This window comes from Typopeltis vanoorti, chromosome 5 (assembly GCF_054136105.1).
Source record: "Typopeltis vanoorti isolate ZY-2024b chromosome 5, IOZ_Tvanoo_1.0, whole genome shotgun sequence".
Classification (NCBI taxonomy): domain Eukaryota; kingdom Metazoa; phylum Arthropoda; class Arachnida; order Uropygi; family Thelyphonidae; genus Typopeltis; species Typopeltis vanoorti.
In genome coordinates, this window is record NC_143553.1 from 103,230,025 (window position 1) to 103,249,486 (window position 19,462).

General features: G+C 39.1%; 1 protein-coding gene across 2 annotated transcripts in view; it reads right to left on the reverse strand.

Moving 5' to 3' along the window:
* LOC150106701 (uncharacterized) overlaps positions 1-19,462 on the reverse strand; it is a 568,467-nt gene that overhangs the window by 348,855 nt on the left and 200,150 nt on the right. The gene's annotated exons all lie outside the window — the stretch shown is intronic.

Here is a 19,462-nt window from a genome sequence, read left to right on the forward strand (position 1 = left end):
ACATTATGAAGGAAAGTGGTATTAAACATGATATCAAAATTGGAGATGTTAATGTCAGCTCTTTGCTTTATGCGGATGATGTTATACTCCTAAATAAATCCGCTACAAGGTCTGCAAGATTCTCTGACTAAATTGAATAACTGTTGTAATAGATATGGTATGAAGGTCAGCAATAAAAAGACAAAGACAATGAAAACAGGCCCAATCATTGAAAATGTCAACTATGTTGTGAATGGAGAACCTGTGGAACAAGTAAAACATTTCAGCTACTTAGGCATGATTTTTAGTGAAGATGGTAAATTAAATATAGAAATAGCCAATAGAATCAGCAAAGCTGGTATGGTGGGAAGTCAACTGAATAAATTCATATGGAATAAGAGAGAAATTAGTCGGAACACTAAATTAGCTGTATATAAGACAGTGTTCAAACCAGTTTTAACTTATGGATCTGAGAGCTGGGTCAGAAATAAAACACTTGACCAAAGACTAGAGACCGCAGATATGAGAGTCCTGAGAAAGATTATAGGCATGAACAGATGGCATCAATGGCAATATCATATTAAAAATGAGGATATTAGGAAAGAACTTGACATTGTCAACATCCAGGAATGCGTTAGCAGAGCTAATCTCAGGTGGTATGGTCACTTAAACAGAATGGGCGAAGAAAGATTAGGAAAACAAGTGTTCTCTGCCAGGTTGGCTGCAAAACGACCCAGAGGAAGACCAAGATATAGGTGGATTGATACGGTACAAAGTGCCTTAGACGATAGAAATATAAGATCTGATAATGTTGAAGTCTTGACAAGTAACAGACTGATTTGGAGGAAAATTGTAGATAGGAAGTTAATAATGATGTAAATTTTTCATGTAGTACTACCATATCCTGTACACCCCTTGAGGGTACATGGCAGGAATTTGATGATGATGATGATGATGATATTCTCTAACCCAAACCCATTTTCCCCAATTTATGCAACAGTCTACCATGCTGTATTCTGTCAAAAGCCTTACAAAATCCAAAAGTGTATCCATTTCCCTTGTCTAATTCAATGGCAACATTGTAATAGAATGTGAACAAGTTGCTAAAACATCCCTGTGTAAACCCATGTTGTGCATTGCAAAGTAGAGATTCACTGTCAACTCATTTCTGAATGCAAGCACTAACCAATATGTCCAAAATCTTCACCACCACTATTGAGATACTAATTGGTCGATAGTTGGATACATCGGTCTTTGCACCAGTCTTGTGCAAAGGAATGACCATACATTCTTTCCATTCCTGCAGAATCTTCACTGTTCTCAGACTCATATTAAACAGCCTGGTCAAAGGAATAGCCAGTTCAGCTGAACACTCTTTTAGCACACATGCTGATATCCCATTAGTCCCTATTGCTGAATTCTTATTCAGTTTGTACAACAGCTCTAATACCTCGTCCTCATACACCTGAGTTTCTTCATCCAGTGAAGAGGTAGCAGTGAGCTCAATGTTGCATATTGAGCAACATTGCTCAATATGCAACATGGGCAAAATGGGCACTCATTAGATGAACAACCTATTCTGCATCTATTACCTTCACATCATCTGCGTTCAGTAAAGTTATTCTTTCATATTCATTTTTTCTTTTACTTGCAGCATATCGATAGAATTCTTGTGGGTTGTCTTTAGCATGCAGAGTCAGTTTCTTTTCATAGTCAGACTTTGTTTCCATACAATAGCTGTGACTATTCTAACCTGCTGCTTATAATTTTCATAATGGACATCATCCTTATGCACATGGTATTCCTTCCACATCATCCTTTTTTTATGAATCTCTTTTTTAATAAGATTACACATCCATCTGATTCCTACCCTATTTATTCTTCAAACTCTTGGGACACATTCTGATATCACATCATTTAAGTATTGTTTAAATGCTTCCCATTCACTGTCGATATTTTTCCCATCCAGTAACGGATCCCATTCCACTGAACTCAGTTGGTCATAATTTCCTGCTTTTAGTTCAGCATGTAACCTTTTCTGAATGGAACATTCATAAACTTAGTCAAAACAGAGACAGAACAGTTACATCTTTAACTGACACTATAATCAAATCTAACATTCTTTGACCTTGAGTTCCTTCTGTCGCATGTTGCTTGAGGAAGTGTCCTGCAACAGCTCAAAATTCTCACGAGATGCTACTGCTACGCAATCAATATTTGGATAATTAAAGTCTCCCATTATGACTCTTTTTGAACTCATCTTTTCTATTTGGTGATGCATTTCTTCATCACTAGCAACCGATCCATCATGTCTGTAACAACACCCCACTATGTAATTGATCTTGTTAGATTCCATCTCACACCAGATGGCTTCAAACTCACTGCCACATGAAATACAGTTAGTAGTAGTACTACAATCATAGGTCTCAACTCTAACTGGATTCAAGTCATCTGAATGTGAGGTGATAAAAGAAGATAATATTAGTACTATGAGAGGAGTTTTTTTATGTATGCCAATTTTTAAGTTTTTAAGTCTAATACCAGTTTTTAAATTTGTGCTATTGAGTTTTTTTTTTTTTTTTTAATGATTGGTGTGAATTTTTAGTATGGATTTATTGCCTCTGTCATATCTAACTATGCTTCTATTCACCACAGTGGCCACCAGATCTAATACACACACCCAGCCCACCACCATTTAAATACTACATTATACAGAGCATACTTGAGGAATTTGTAACGTGCTACATATGGAACGTACACACATATACAATGTAAGGATTCCAAGGATTAAAAATGTGAAAAGTGGCAAGTGAGGAATGGATATATGCCATCTAAAAAGCAGGCAGCAAGAAGTGGTGGGGCGAGTTAAGTGTTATGTCAATCAGGCTTTACCAACAATAGGGATAGTTCTTCAGAAATAGATGAGCTCCAATTTCGATACCAGTAGTACATCACAGGGTGAAGGGAATGAAAGAGATGTGTATGGATTTGACTTTGGTTAGTATGGCAGAGGGAGATATTTTGAATGATGCCCATGATTGTGTGAGTAAATCTTGGGTGAAAGCAGAATGTGAGGAAAGAGAAACAAAGCTGCCGAGAAAGAAGATGGAAAGCATGAAGATGAGTTGAGGATAGTGAATGAAAATATTAAGAGCAGTGGTGAGCTATAAGGGGCTTGCGCGAGCCCTTTGTTAAATTTTTCTCAAATTTGTGAGCTCCTTGTTTTTCTTGTTTAATAATCTTGTAGAACTAGAAAATACCACCGTGGAATATATATACATGCTACTTTAAATTCATATGGATTTTCTGACAACTATATAAAAAATCATTTCATTGCATTTTGTTCTGATGGAAGCTAGTGTAATGTTAGGTGTTGCAATCAAACTTCTACAAAAATTTCACAACGTTGTGATTTGGCATTGCGCTCATCGTTTACACTTAGCATCATTTAAACATATTTATGGATAAATTATATGCTTTTTATCATCAATCACCAAAAAATCAACGAGAATTAAATACGATTTCAAAAGACCTTAGTATCGAAATTTTAAAGATCGGCCGTATGCTTGGACCACGATGGGCAGCTTGCAATTTACAAGCGGCTCTTGCTTTGTGGAGAAATTACCCAGCTTTATGCAAGCATTTTACATTGAATGATAAATATAAGGGCTTTTTAAACCGACTTCTCAATTTGGAATTTTTAAAAGATCTAGCATTAATGATTGATATCCTACAGGAATTATCATATCTGTCAGAAGCTCTACAAAGTCACAATATAAGTATTATAAGGGCTAAGTTAGGCCTTTTTTTTTTTTTTTTGCTCGACTATGCAAGCCCTTTGTTAAAATTTCCATAGCTCACCACTGATTAAGAGACTAAAGAGATTAGCTAGTGTGAGGAGAAACAGAGTAGGAGTGAGAGAAGGACATATGAGATATAGATAGAGATGAGGACATATGAGATATAGATAGAGATGAGGACAAAAGTATTGGAGAGGCAGGGAAGAAAGAAGCAGGAGAAAGTTGGGAGAGAGAGAGAGAGAGAGAGTGGAAGCAGAAAGAGTCAGACATGCTAATGAGAGAAGAATGAATGAAGCTGTGACTATGTGGCAAGATGCAATGATATGGGGTGTATGTTGTAATGTGTAAGGGCACCTGCCTGGAGGAATAATAATAAAGGGTTGTGATGATAATAAAGTGAATTGAAAACATACAAGAGATGAAAGTGGTGGTTGGTATGAATAACCTGAGAGGTAGCATGAATCACATAGCGAGAGATTTGGGTTAGAGAGACGAGTGTTTGTTGCCTTGGTATGATAATGCAGAGAGTGAAGGAAAGGAGCAGTGATGATCAATGAGATGATTGCATGAACGTGTAGGAAGAGAGGTGTGGAATATATATACGTGGGAGGACATTTGAAGGTAGAAGGGAGCTATATACAAAACATGGATTACATGTGAACATGGTAGGATACAAGCAATTGGAGACTGTTGCTTTCTTAGGAAAATGAGTGTCAGAACAGGGAAACTAGAGATGCAGGATAGCCTCATGTGGTAGTGATTTAAGAAATTAATGGGTTGTATACTATATTGCAGTCAATTGGAATTTCAAGAGAGTAATAAGAGCCATGTGAAACTGACAGTGCACTGGTTTTTCCGTCAGCAAATGTCAAGAGCATTCACAATAAATTGAATGATTTGGGGCATTGATTGACTCAGCCTCTGTGAAGATTATTGGTATCAGGGGAATCTTGGTTAACTAAGGAGAATGTTCTGAAAAGGAATAAAAATTGAAGAGTATAGCATATTTCAACAGGATATAGAAGGTTAACGGGTTAGTGGAGTGCTATCTCGATAAGAGATGAACTGTGTCTTCTCAGCATACAGAATCAGAAGGGAAATGATGCTAATTGTTTTGAAAGTATATGGTGTGATGTTGAAGTAGAAAGGACAAGAAGTTCAGTGGAATCTGTTGTTGTTGACTAGGAAAAACAAATGGTGATGAGCAGGCAATGTTTAGGTAAATGATTCATTTTGATAAATTTGGAGACTACTACTACAGTGTCAAGAATAATTACTTAAATTTCCCAATGTTTTGACCTTCATATTAAGGTCGTCATCTGGAGTATATACATACATACATACACAGAGAGACAAGCTATATTACATTTCAAATCAATAATTTAACATAAGTGTTTGTCATATTAAGGCTAAGATCCTGGAGTACTAGCCCTAATTATAATTTATAATGAACTCTTAGAAGGTTATGTGGGTAGAATATGTACCATCCATATCCTTAGGAAGTTTTAAACCATCTTTATTGTTAAGATTAGCATGGTTGATTAGAATTTCTCAGAACTCTTTAAATTTGTGCCTCATACCATGTTTTGCTGCAATGTAATAACCAAGTGCCTTTCCGGTCAATTCTATGTAGAGTATTCAGGGCATTTACTCAATCCCACACCCTGCCAAAAATAAAAATAAAAACTATCTAAGCCTCTGACAAGCAAGGTAGTTTAAGATAAAATTTTGACATATGCCCAGTGGCACAAGACAACTCTTCTGAAAGCAGCTCAGAGCATGCCTCATCAATGTCTTACCTAAAAATTACAGAAGTCCCTAATATGCTAGCTCACATTCTACAATAAAATAATAGCTTAACTGGAGAAGAGAAATGGCCATACCATGATATTATACTATGAAAAGTCATTATATATCTCCTAGTTTAGGAGATATGCTAGCTCACAATGTAAATAAATGGTGGCTGAAATGGCCATATCATGATATTAGACTATGAAAAGTCATTTGACTGGAAATTACACAGAAACTTATTACTTTGATTTTTCAAATGCATATTTATTTCATAGACTGCACATGACAAGCTGGTAACTAAATTGAAATGGATAGAATTGGATAAGAGATTAATGAGTTGGATAGATAATTGGCTGTCAGATAGGTATTAGCTGCTTGTGTATGGTGGGGTGGTATCGCAAAAGAGGAAGGTCACTACTAGAGTACCAGTGGATTGGTCTTCAGCATTATTGTTTAACTTGTATGTTAATGATATTGGGACTGGTTTAACTGGAGGTATACAGCTGTTGCAGAATACACAATTAATAGAGAAATTTTGAAGGAGGTGGAAGAGATAAGAGATCTAGGAGTGATGTGGACAGAGATTTGAAGTTCATAGGTCACAAGAACATCACAATGGATTATGGCAATGATGAGGAGGATATTGACATATGGAAGCAAAGAGGTTATAGTTTCCTTGTAAGTAAGGGTTTGATCACACCACATATGTGCTACTGTGTACAGATATGGTCACCTGTTTTCAAGAGGATGAGAAAGCATTGTGGAGGATCCAGAGAAGGTTTACTAAGTCAGTGTCAGGTCTATGGAATGTCTGATATCAGAACAGACTAATTGAATGCAACTTGCAAAGCCTTGTGAATAAAAAGAAGGAGAAGGAGAGAGAATATGATTGAGATGTAGACGTTGGTGTGTGTGTGGGGGGGGGGGGGGGTACCAGATTAACATGGAGGATTTTTCATAGAATAGAGGAAGACACAAAGTAAAAACAATAGACCATCCCTGGAAGCTGCATAAGGTGGGTGTGATCAGGGAAGCAAGGAGCATGTTCAGGGAGAGTGGCAGGTGAACGAAATGCATTGCCTGAAATTGTGGTCAGTGTACAGACAATGTGAATAGATTTAATGCACAGGTCAATGATCATTTTGCATGACAGCATGGACTTCCCACAATGAGTCTTTGCCTCCACAGGAGTCTGATGTTAATAATAACAAAGTAAAACGATGCTAATGGAAAATGGACATGATGGCTAGTTGACATGGATAAGAGGATAGTTGATGAACAGACTCTGGAGAACAGTATATGGTGAAGAAGACAAGTGGTGTATTTGCCTATGTACTTGGACAACTACTGTTTAATTTCTATATTAATGATATTGGGAATGATTTAAATAAGTACAGGGTGTTCGGGATAAATTTGACATATTTATAATTAATTATATTTTTCCGTAAGTTACATGTATTAACACACACTTCTCTTCATTTAAAAGTTTGGACCCTTCTTCATTCATATACAAGATGTCAGAAAGGATGGATAGCTGGAACCCACCTGAATCATGGAAGAGAATAACTTGTATCATGATGATTCGTGCCCGCCATCAAAATAAGGATATTACGACTGCTGCCCAATGCTCCCTGAATACAGTAAAAACAATCAGGCATGAACTAGAGACTTGCAATGGTGACTACGAGGATATAGCAAGAAGAAAGATCCCTAGCAGACGATCTGATTGCGTTCGTACAGCAGAATTCCTCGCAAATCTGCAGGAACAGGTGTTGAAGAACCCTGGCATTGGAATTCGGGCTTTGTTCGTGGAGTTGCTAACTGTAGTCAAGCCCTGGATAACAAGGGTAGCCAATGGTAGGCCGTATGTATGGCAGCAGGATTCGGCCCCTTGCCACACCTCTGGGAAAAGTCAAAAATGGTTGTCTGAAAATTTCTACGACTTCACCAGTCCAAATGTTTGGCCTCCAAACTCCCCAGACCTTAACCCCATGGATTATTTTGTATGGGGCGCAGTTGAAAAAGACACCAATCGCACTTCCAGTAATACAAAAGCCCAGTTAATGGATAAAATTAAAACAGTTTTTGCGGCCCTTCCCAGGGAGACTGTAGCATCAGCTTGTTCGAGGTTCCGAAGCAGAATTGAAGCTGTGATCGATGCTAATGGTGGTTATTTTGAGTAAATCTTGTTGATAGTATTGTAATTAACTCTGCCTGTAATGTTTTTTTGTCAATTCATTAAATTTAATAGATACAAAGAAGATTTTCTTTTTCCTTACGAAACTGTCAAATTTATCCCGAACACCCTGTATATTCAGTTATTTGATGATGATATTGGAGAGAGTAATGGTTAATAAAGGTGATCTGACAGTCTAGATAAAGAATGCTTGTCATTTCAATGTGGCAAAGCATGAACCTGATGGTGACTGCAAGAAACTGATAAGGCCTGGGATTTGGAAGATGATGGTAGCAAGGATTTAAAGTTCAGACAGCATATTGCAAAAGTGAGAAAAATAGCTCAAAGGATTATGGATGCTAAAAAGAAGAAATATGGAAGTCATTCCTCTTCATATAACTTTGATACAACCATCTGTACTACTGTGGGCCATTCAGTAGCCTAGTAGTAAATTATACTAGCCAAGAAATTATATTCTTATTTAATTCTTTACATATGAAAATGAAAAAAATATAAACCTAAAAACTGCAAAATATTTAAAAATAACAGGTGTAATTAACTTTATATTTAAACTAACCCTAGTACAAAAACAAACCAGACTAAAAGTATACAATACATTAACCCTAACTGTCCTATTGCATGGAAGTGAAATTTGGACAATAAAACAAAAAAGCAAAGATTAATAACAGCTGAAATGAAGTTTATGAGAAAAACTGCAACATATACTCTATTCGATCATAAAAGAAATGAACAAATTATGAAAGAATTAAACCAGGAATCAGTAACAGAAAAAATTTTAAAATATAAACATAAATGGATGGAACACGTTGAAAGAATGAAAACAGAAAGATTACCAAAACAAGCCCTAAATTACAAACCATTAGGAAAAAGAAAACCAGGATGTCCTCTTAAGAGATTCAACAATGACTTCTAAGGCTGGAACAGGCCATTCTAGGCCTAAATTCTTGACAGATATGATGATGATGATGATGATTTAATTCTTTACCCAATTGTAAAGGCTGGATGACTTTTTTGAGGATGAGGAAAGTGGAGAGGATGTATAGGTAAGTTGGCAAAATGGTGACTGGTCTGTAAAGCTTCCTCTGAGGATAGATGAAAGTTCATGAGTTATAAAGTTTCGATGATAGGCAGAAAAGAGGATATATGATAGAAACATATAAGTTATGAAAGGGGTTTTATAAAGAAGATGATAATGATGTTTTTCAATACATGAAAGAGAACAAAATACCACCCCTCCAAAAATGTGATTAGCAAGGATATGAGAGACTAGATTTTTTGTTCAGAGAATTATAAACGAGTGGAATGGGCTGCCAGAGGTGATTGTGAGTGCTCTGTCTGTGAATGAAGTTAAGGAGAGGAGTGATAGGCATTGTGTGAATAATAGTAAGTGTGGGCCTCCTACAACAAGTCTTCAGATTTCATGGAAATCTCCACAAAAAAAAAAAAATATTATTTCTGATTTTGCTGTTTCCTCTTCACCTGCAAAAGCATAATTTGGTAAAGTATTTCTCCCAATGTCCTTTTTTTTATGACTGGAATATTTATATATATTGACATACTTTCTTTAATTTCAGATCATTCTCCATATTGCACAATAATCCATATGTGTGATTAATGTTCTATAAATGAAACAAGAGCCTCTGCAGCTCAGTCAGTTTAGTATAGAAATAGAAGACACAACACACATAAATAAAAATAATTAATTTTATTATTATTATTATTTTATTATTATTAAACAAGACCTCATGGAGTCAAAGACTCATCTAGGAGGTCCTTTTATCTCACACACATCTCATCATACTGGGTCTTAAACACATTCAAACTCCTTGCAGGCACCACACTCTCAGGCAAGGCATTCCAATCATTCACAATTCTGCACGAAAAAAACCTGCCTCTCACTCCCCTACTCACACCCTCTTTATACAGTTTCCAGGGATGACCTCTGGTTCTCCCCTGATCTCCCACTATTCTCTGTAGAACTTCTCCACCATTGATCCTATAACAACCCCTTACCAACTTGTAAGTCTCTATCATATCTCCCCTCTTCCTTCTCTCCACTAGACTCTGCAAATTACATCTTTTCAATCTTTCCTCATACTCGACATTCCAGAGGTCAGAAACTACCTTAGTCAGTCGCCTTTGGACCCTTTCCAACATCTCTTCATCCTTCTGAAAACCAGGTGACCAAATCTGGGCACAATAGTCCAGGTGTGGCCTAATCAAAGCCTTATACAATGGAACAAGAATCTCCCTACTTCTACACGTCAGTGTCCTCCTCATCATTCCCAGAAGTCTTTGTGTTGTCTTCACAATTTTGGCGATGTGTCCCCTAAATTTTAGATTCTTACCCACTATCACTCCCAGATCTCTTATTTCCTCTACTTCCAACAATATATTCTCACCAAGCATAAATTCTGCATCCCATCTTTGTTTTCCAAATTTTAAAACCTTCATTTTGCAACATTGAACTCACATCCCCATTTGCTTGCCCAATCACTCAATTTATTCAAGTCTTCTTGCAAGGCCGCAACATCTTCGCTACTCTTTATGGCTCGTCCCAACTTTGCATCATCTGCAAACAACTGAATATCTCCATCCAAATCTTCGCCAATATCATTAATATACAAGTTAAATAGTAATGGCCCTAAAACAGATCCCTGAGGCACTCCACTAGTGACTTTCCTTTTCCTGGATATTGCACCCCCATACACAACTTGTTGATACCTATCAGATAGCCAGTCTCCAATCCAATGCACTAATCTAATATCCAACCCCATCTGCTCTAGTTTGACTGTCAACTTATCATAAGGTACTCTATCAAAAGCTTTTGTGAAATCCAAGTATATTACTGTGTATCCTTCTCCTCTGTCCAAGGAAGCAGTCACTTTATTGTAATAAGTAAGTAGATTACTAAAACACGACCTCCCTTTAGCAAATCCATGCTGTCCATCAAAGATTATACCATTGTTGTCAACCCAACTCTGGATCCTAGTTCTCACAAGCTTCTCCAACAACTTAACCACAACACCTGACACACACAGATAGGCCCATAGTTTGATGCTTGAGTTCGATCACCTCCTTTATGAAGTGGCACAATCTTGCCCTCCTTCCACTCGTTAGGGACTTGACCAAGTGCAAGACTCGTATTAAAAAAATATGTCAAGGCAGGTGTCAACTCTCTGGCACATTCCTTCAGAATACGCGGTGATATATTATCAAGTCCCACAGCCTTATTTACATCTAGTTTACTCAACTCCCCAAACACCTCTTGCTCACTTACAGTCAGTCTCTCCTCCCCATCATCAACTGCTCTTAATCTCTCCATGAAGTCACATTCACAAGATTGAAAGATCTTTATGAACTGCTCATTAAGTATCTCCACCACACATTCTGCAACAGCTGTCTTTATACCATTTCCTCCAATCAATGTCATCCTTCCATAATCATTCTTTCTTTTGCTGGCTACATATCGAAAGAACTCCTTAGGATTCTTTTCATTTTCATTAGTTAACTGCTGTTCATACCTCTCTTTAGCTACCCTCACCCACCAAGTCATCCTCCTTGCCTGGTCTTTGTAGACCTCATGGAATTGGTTACTTCCACTTCTCTTATGCTGCCTCCACAATGCCCATTTTCTCTGTATTGCATGCTTAATCTCTTTATTCATCCATCTCACACCTACCTTATTTAACCTTCTCACCCGTGGTATACATTTAGACATTGCATGCGCTAAATATTTTTTGAAAATCCCCCAAGCTGCATTGATCTCTTTTCCAGCTAACTCCTCATTCCATGCTACACCTGCAAGCTGTCTCCTAAGCTCTTCATAATCACCCCCCCCCCCTTGTAGTTCCACATATACCCTTTTTTCACAGGGGTCCTTGCACTGCTGGCAACCACCCAAGTAATCACCTCATGGTCACTTTCACCAATTGATGGATGATTTGATACCTCATTGATAATTACATCCTCCGATGAGATGACCAAATCCAAGACCCTTAATCCTCTTGTGTCCTCTGTTACATACTGTCTGAGGTAGTTATCCCTCAAAAACTCAAGAAACTCATTTTCTTTACTTCCAGTTGCTATCTCTTCATTCCAGTCTATATTGCCATAATTAAAATCACCCATAATGATCACCCTTTTCTTATTTGCTTGGCTTATTTGACTATACATTTCACTATCACCACCATCCACATTACCAGGTCTATAACAACATCCCACCAAGTATTTGATTCTATTCACCTCTATCTCACACCATACTGCCTCAAAACCACTGGCCCCATTTCCCTCTTGCATCTGTACCTTGTATGGACATAACTCTTTCTCTATCATCAATAGCACTAACCCTCCCTTTTTACCCCTTCTATCCTCACGAAACACATCATACCTTTCCATCTCTATTCCTGTCAGGATGTCATCCTCATCTAACCATGTCTCACTTATTCCGACAATCTCTGGGTGCACAGACGCAATTAGTGCAACCATTTCATCCACCTTGTTTCTTATACTTCTAGCATTGGTATACAAACACAACAACTCATTTCTGGATCTACAGCTAGTTCCACTGATACCACTCACTCGATGTGATCTCTCCATGCTGGACTGGGGCCATTTCCCTTTCTGCTTCTTCATTTTAGAACCCTTTGCAATTCCATCTGTTTCCTTTTGATCCCTGATCATCCCATTACTTTCCTGCCTACACATGCTCTCACCTCCTCTTGGATCATCCACCTTTCTCATGCTGTGTATCCCTGTCCACCCTGAGCCTCCCCGTTTCCCTGCTCCTCTTGCACACCCATTCTCTCATTTTCTATACTCATACCACTCACTTCCCCATTCATTTCCGCTCCTTCAATCTCTCCTGTCTTACTCTCCTGCTCTTCCACATCACTCCCCTCTCGATCTGATTCATTCTCTCTATTCACTTCTCCACTTTCCAGCAGCAGTCTCTCCAAGCGACTCACACCATAACCACTCAAATGCAGTCCATCGCTCCCATACAGCTCACTTCGTCCCTCAAACTCATTCCACACATTAACAAACTGTACTCCCATCTCCTCACACATTTCAGCCAGAATATCATTCATAATCCTTGCTCTCTGCCTCATTTCACCACAATCATACCTAGGCAACACACTGACCACCCTTCCTGTCACACTATTCTCCTTTATCTTTCCAAGCAGTCTCCTGACATTCATTTTGACATGCTCTTTGTTCTCTCTCAAATCATTTGTACCAATTAATACAATTAACTCTTTTGCTCGTTCCCGCCTCATATTCAATGCCTCAATCACTCTACTCCTTTTACCGCCTGGAAAACATACCTTGTGCATTTTATCCTCTAGCACACCTTTAATAATGGAGTCGCCATACAACGCCACTCGCTCATCTTTTGTTAACTCTTTCATGCCATCATGATTTATTTTAATAGTTTTGACCTGAATTCTCTTAATTTCATTCCGCATCCATTTCATTTCTTGCTTCATCCAATCCAATTTACCTTCCGAACCTCACGACACATTCACTCTATCATTAAATCTTTCTAACTTTCTAACTCTCGACCCCCTCTTCTCACTTTCCCTCTCATTCATCCTTCTTTGTTTCCGTACTTTCGGTCCAACATACGTCCAACTTTCACTATCATTCTTCTCACTTTCACTCTCCCATATCTTTCTTTGTTTCCGTACTTTCGGACTAACATGCGTCCAACTTTCGCTATCATTCTTCTCACTTTTACTGTCATTCATCTTTGGTTCAGTACTTTCGTTCCAACATGCATCCAACTTTCGCCATCAGTCATTCTTTTTTCGCTATCATTCATTCTTTCAATTTTTTTTTACTTGCGATTTCTGCATAATGCCATTTCTACTTTCATTCGTTCTCTCAATTTCGTTTCTTTCTGCCTCACTTTCGTCCCTTTTAACATCCGTTACGGTTGTCAAATCGCTCTTTTTCTTTTTTCCTGATTTTTTAACATTTTTTCGCCTGTCTTTCTCACTGTCCTTCTCTTTCAAACGTGCACTCGCGACACAATCGGTACTGGCACTTTCTGTCATCAACTTCATATTCGCATTCATCAATTCCTCGTTCAGGTCACATTTCGCACACACCCTTCTTCCATCCGCACTAAACATCCACAAATCATTTATGTAATCGAAGGAATACATATAACAGACCTCACACTTAACGAACCGACTGAAATCCAAATTAAAATCATGGAATGACAATGCCGCCGCCATTTTATTTTTTCTCTGCAGGTCACTAGGTCTAATATTAACGTTTTCGTATTTAGTTTAAGCAAGAAAAAAAACCCCACACTAATAATATCAGTAGCGTACAACGTTTACAGCCGCTCTTACTTAAACAATTACGCATATATACTTAATTATTCCTAGTGAAACTTATCTGAATCAGGAGCGCTTCAAAACACGTCCGTAGCGCTTGACCCACTAGCGCCCTTTATTAATTACGAAAAGATTTTTGGAAATTTTTCTAGTGTTTTTTCCCTTTTTCTTTGGGGGGTGGGGACTTGGTTCCCCCTCTGGGTGCACCACTGGGAAGGGCAACTACCCAGACTGGTTTTGACATTCCAAGAAGTATCTTCACAACTATGCAACTAGTATACAGAGGCTGTTGACCCTCTCATCAGTTGCCTTAATATCCCATAATAGAAAGCACACTTCCTTTGGGACATGCATATTGATATGCATTATGAGAAGGGTCACTGTCCATACTGATTTTGACCTTTATTGAGATTTCCTCAGTGGTACTAGAACTAGGAAGATATCAAGGTTAAATCAATGTAGAAGGCACATACAAAAGACAAACTACATTTTTACCTGTATATGAAAATATTTTCATGACTACTGCCAAACGTGGATATAAATTTATTGCTAGCATAATAATAATTATTATTATTATTATTCAGGCCTCCAAGGAGTCAAAAGACTCATCGAGGGAGGTCCTTCCTAAGACATAAAGTCTGTCAAGACTCATCGAGGAGAGGTCCCCCCTGAGAAACGCAAAGTCTATCATACCACTCCTTAAACTCACTGACCGTTCTCGCTCCCACCACTCCATCAGGCAATGCATTCCACGGCTCAACCACCATCCACACAAAGAAACCACTCCTTACCCTCTTGCTCACAGTTTCCTTTCGTAACTTCCAGGGATGGCCTCTTGTCATCACTCCTTCCCGCTGTTCAACCAAGCGAAAGAACTCCCCGGTGTCAACCCTGTAACACCTCTCAACAGTTTAAAAGTCTCAATCATATCACCTTTCCTTCTTCTATCCACCAAACTCTGCAGTCCATATTCTCTCAGCCGATCATCATAACTATCCTTGTACAGTCCTGAAACCATCTTTGTCATCCGTCTTTGTATCCTTTCCACAGTTAATTTATCCCCTTCAAATCCTGGGGACCAAATCTGAGAACAATAGTCCAAGTGTGGTCTGATCAGAGACTTATACAACAGAATGATAACCCTCTTATCTCTGAAGGTCAGTGTCCTTCTCATAATAGCAGCAATCCTGTGTGTTACCTTCACCACCTTTGCAATATGTCCCCTAAACTTCAGGTATCTATCAATCATCAACCCCAGATCTCTTGTCTCCCCTACTTCCTCCAGTATAACTCCTCCCATAGAGTATGCAGCATCCTATCGATGTTTCCCAAACCTCAAGACCTTACATTTTGCTGCATTAAACTGACACCCCCATTCATTTGCCCATCTATCTAGCTTATTTAAATACTCTTGCAGGGTATTCTCATCTAATGTTCTTGAAACTTTATTATAAAAGGCTAGCATATTGCTAAAACAAGAGCGTCGTTTCACAAATCCATGTTGATTCTCACAGACATCATTACCCTCATCTGCCCAATGCTGTATACGGTGCCTCAATACTTTCTCCAAGATCTTAACAACTACTGATGACACACAGACGGGCCTATAATTAGACACTTCCAGTCTGTTACCACCCTTATGCAATGGCACTATCTTACCTTCCTTCCATTCCCTGGGCACCTTTGCCAAAGCCAGACTTTCATTGAAAAGCCGGGTCAAAGGCACTGTCAGTTCCCTACCACATTCTCTCTGAGAACAATAGTCCAAGTGTGGTCTGATCAGAGACTTATACAACAGAATGATAACCCTCTTATCTCTGAAGGTCAGTGTCCTTCTCATAATAGCAGCAATCCTGTGTGTTACCTTCACCACCTTTGCAATATGTCCCCTAAACTTCAGGTTTCTATCAATCATCAACCCCAGATCTCTTGTCTCCCCTACTTCCTCCAGTATAAACACCTCCCATAGAGTATGCAGCATCCTATCGATGTTTCCCAAACCTCAAGACCTTACATTTTGCTGCATTAAACTGACACCCCCATTCATTTGCCCATCTATCTAGCTTATTTAAATACTCTTGCAGGGCTACCATATCTGCACTATTACTAATAATCCTTCCCAGCTTCGCATCATCTGCAAACAACTGAATATCCCCCTGCAATCCACTGGCTATGTCATTGATATAAAGGTTAAACAATATAGGTCCTAGTACTGAGCCCTGTGGGACCCCACTTGTAACCCTCTGCCTCCTGGAAACTGCTCCACCATATACAACTCTCTGATACCTATCAGACAGTCAATCCTGAATCCAGTTGACCAATCTGACATCCAGACCCATGTGCTGCAACTTAAATATCAGCTTATCATGTGGCACCCTGTCAAATACCTTCGCCAAGTCTAAGAAAATTGCAGTATATGCCTTTCCCTCATCTAATGTTCTTAAAACTTTATTATAAAAGGCTAGCATATTGCTAAAACAAGAGCGTCGTTTCACAAATCCATGTTGATTCCCACAGATAACATTACCCTCATCTGCCCAATGCTGTATACGGTCCCTCACTACTTTCTCCAAGATCTTAACAACTACTGATGACACACAGACTGGCCTATAATTAGACACTTCCAGTCTGTTACCACCCTTATGCAATGGCACTATCTTACCTTCCTTCCATTCCCTGGGCACCTTTGCCAAAGCCAGACTTTCATTGAAAAGCCGGGTCAAAGGCACTGTCAGTTCCCTACCACATTCTCTCAAAACTCGTGGTGAAATACCATCCAGTCCCACAGCTTTACTGACATCCAGAGTACTCAGTATCTGAAACACACGCTCCTCCTGTACCTCCAGACCTCGAACCAGTCCTATCCCTCTAGCATTAAAACTGACTCCTCTAGGATGAAATACTCCAATAAAGTGTTCATTGAACAATTCCACTATGTCCTCTGCATCAGTCACTCTATTCCCATTTTTATCCCACAATATCATTCTTCCACAGTCATTTCTCCTCCTACTGGCCACATAGCTAAAAAATTCCCTAGGATTTTCTTTGGATCTTAGGGCCAATCTCCTCTCATATTCCAGTTTCGCTTTCCTTACCACACTAGTCACTCTTCTGGCCTGTGTCTTATATTCCTCATGCATCTCTTCACCTATCTCCTTATATCTCTTCCATAGCCTCTTTTTCGCATGCAATTCCTGTTTAATATTGTTTGTCATCCACTTTACTCTAAATTGCGTCCTCTTCTTCACTCGTGGTATACAACTTACCATTGCTGATAACAAATATTCTTTCACAATTTCCCACGCACTGGTGATATCCCGGCCTTCCAATTCCTGCCTCCATGAAACTTCCCGAAGTCGACATCTAAGACTATTATAATCACCTGCCTTATAATTCCACATAAGTTCCTGTCTCTTTAATACTCCTGCATGTCTATTCATTTTCCAAGTCAACACCATATGGTCACTCTCTCCAACTGGTGGGAGAGACATCAACTCAGTTATTATCAACTCTTCTGATGCTATAACCAAATCCAAAACTTTTGAACCTCTTGTTCCCTCTGTTACATGTTGCCTAAGACATTTGTCCCTCAAGAATTTTAGAAATTCCATTCCCCTATTGCTACATGCATCTTCCTCTCTCCAATTTATACTACTGAAGTTAAAATCTCCCATAACAATCATTCTTCTTGCACTTGCCAAACTTAGCTGTCTAAACATCTCCTGGTCCCCATCCTCTGTGCTCCTGGGTCTGTAGCAACACCCCACTAAATATCCTGTCTTGCCTACCTCTACCTCACACCATACGCTCTCAAAATCATTTGTCTAACTTCCTTCCAAATTCTCCACTCTTAGAGTACATAGGTCATCACTTATCATAAGCAGTACTCCACCACCACGCTTTCCCCTCCTATCCTGACGAAAAATGCTATACCCAGCGACTTCTATTCCTGTTGTTATATCCCCTTCTGTCAACCACGTCTCAGTGATCCCAATAATTTTTGGCCAGGCTGATGCTATCTGCGCCACCAATTCCTCTCCCTTATTCCGGATACTCCTGGCATTAGTATAAAGCATATAAATGCCATTGTTTCTATACCCAGCATTATCCCTTCTAGACTCCACTGGGCTCAGTGTTACCTGACATTGTCTCCCTTCTCCCAAGTATCCATTCCCACAAGAGGCCACCCCTGCTATCATCCTCCCTGGGACACACAGACTCGTTCAGAACAGCAATCTCTCCAGATGCCTACGTCCTTCCTCATTCAAATGTAAACGGTCTCTCGCATACAATTCCTCTCTTTCCTCAAACACACTCCAAGCATCCACATATACCAGTCCTCTCTTGTCACACATTCTCGCTATTATGCCATTCAATATCACCGCTCTTCTGCTCAGCTGATCATTATCATACCTAGGCAACACGCACACTATTTTTCCTCTCTCTGTCTTCTTCCGTACAGTCTCAAGCAAAAATCTCATATCTCTCGCTGCCCGACTTACATTACCACTGAAGTCATTCGTTCCTACCATCACAATCATCTCATCCACCCTTTCACCTCTCTTAATTGCCATAGCCACCCTTTCTATTGTTCCTCCTGGCAAACACTCCTCATGCATCCTATCTTGAACACCACGGATCATTGAGTCGCTATACATTATACCTCTTACCATTCCCTCGCTCCTATTGTTTCCATTCTCTCTTCTTCTTTCATTCCCATACCTCTCTCTTCTACTGTTTCCATTCTCTCCTCTTCTAGCACTCCCATACATCTCTCTCATTCCCTCTCTCCTACTGTTTCCATTTTCTCCACTTCTAGCAATAAATTACATTATACAAAAAATGTGTTATATGCTGACCACTCAGCCCTGGTTGGCTGAGTGGTCAGTGTATCAGCTCTCCAGCCAAAAGGCTGTGGGTTCGAATCCTGCTGTGGGCATTGGTGTTTGTGATTGTCTGTGAAAATACTAGTGGTGATGATGGGCAGTAGATGCCGCTGATGTAGATGATGATGGTAGTTGCAGTTCGTTGTAGTTGGTGGATTGAGTGGGAGACAGAGAGTTGTAGAGTAGGTGCCCTCCCTTGATGAGTCTTTGGACTCCCTGGAGGTGTTACGTAATAATAATAATAACCATCATGAGCCTTAGATGCTTTGACTGTAATTGCAACTAAACTTCCTCCTTCTGAGAATAAAACCAGTTCCATCAGAATGAAATATGCTGATAATGTGATCATTAAGCAATCCTATAATGCCATAGGACTTGCCCACCTTTCTCCATTCAGCAAAGATGATTCTTCAGTAATCATTTTTACTCTAACTAGCTATATAATAAAAAATTTCCTTGGGA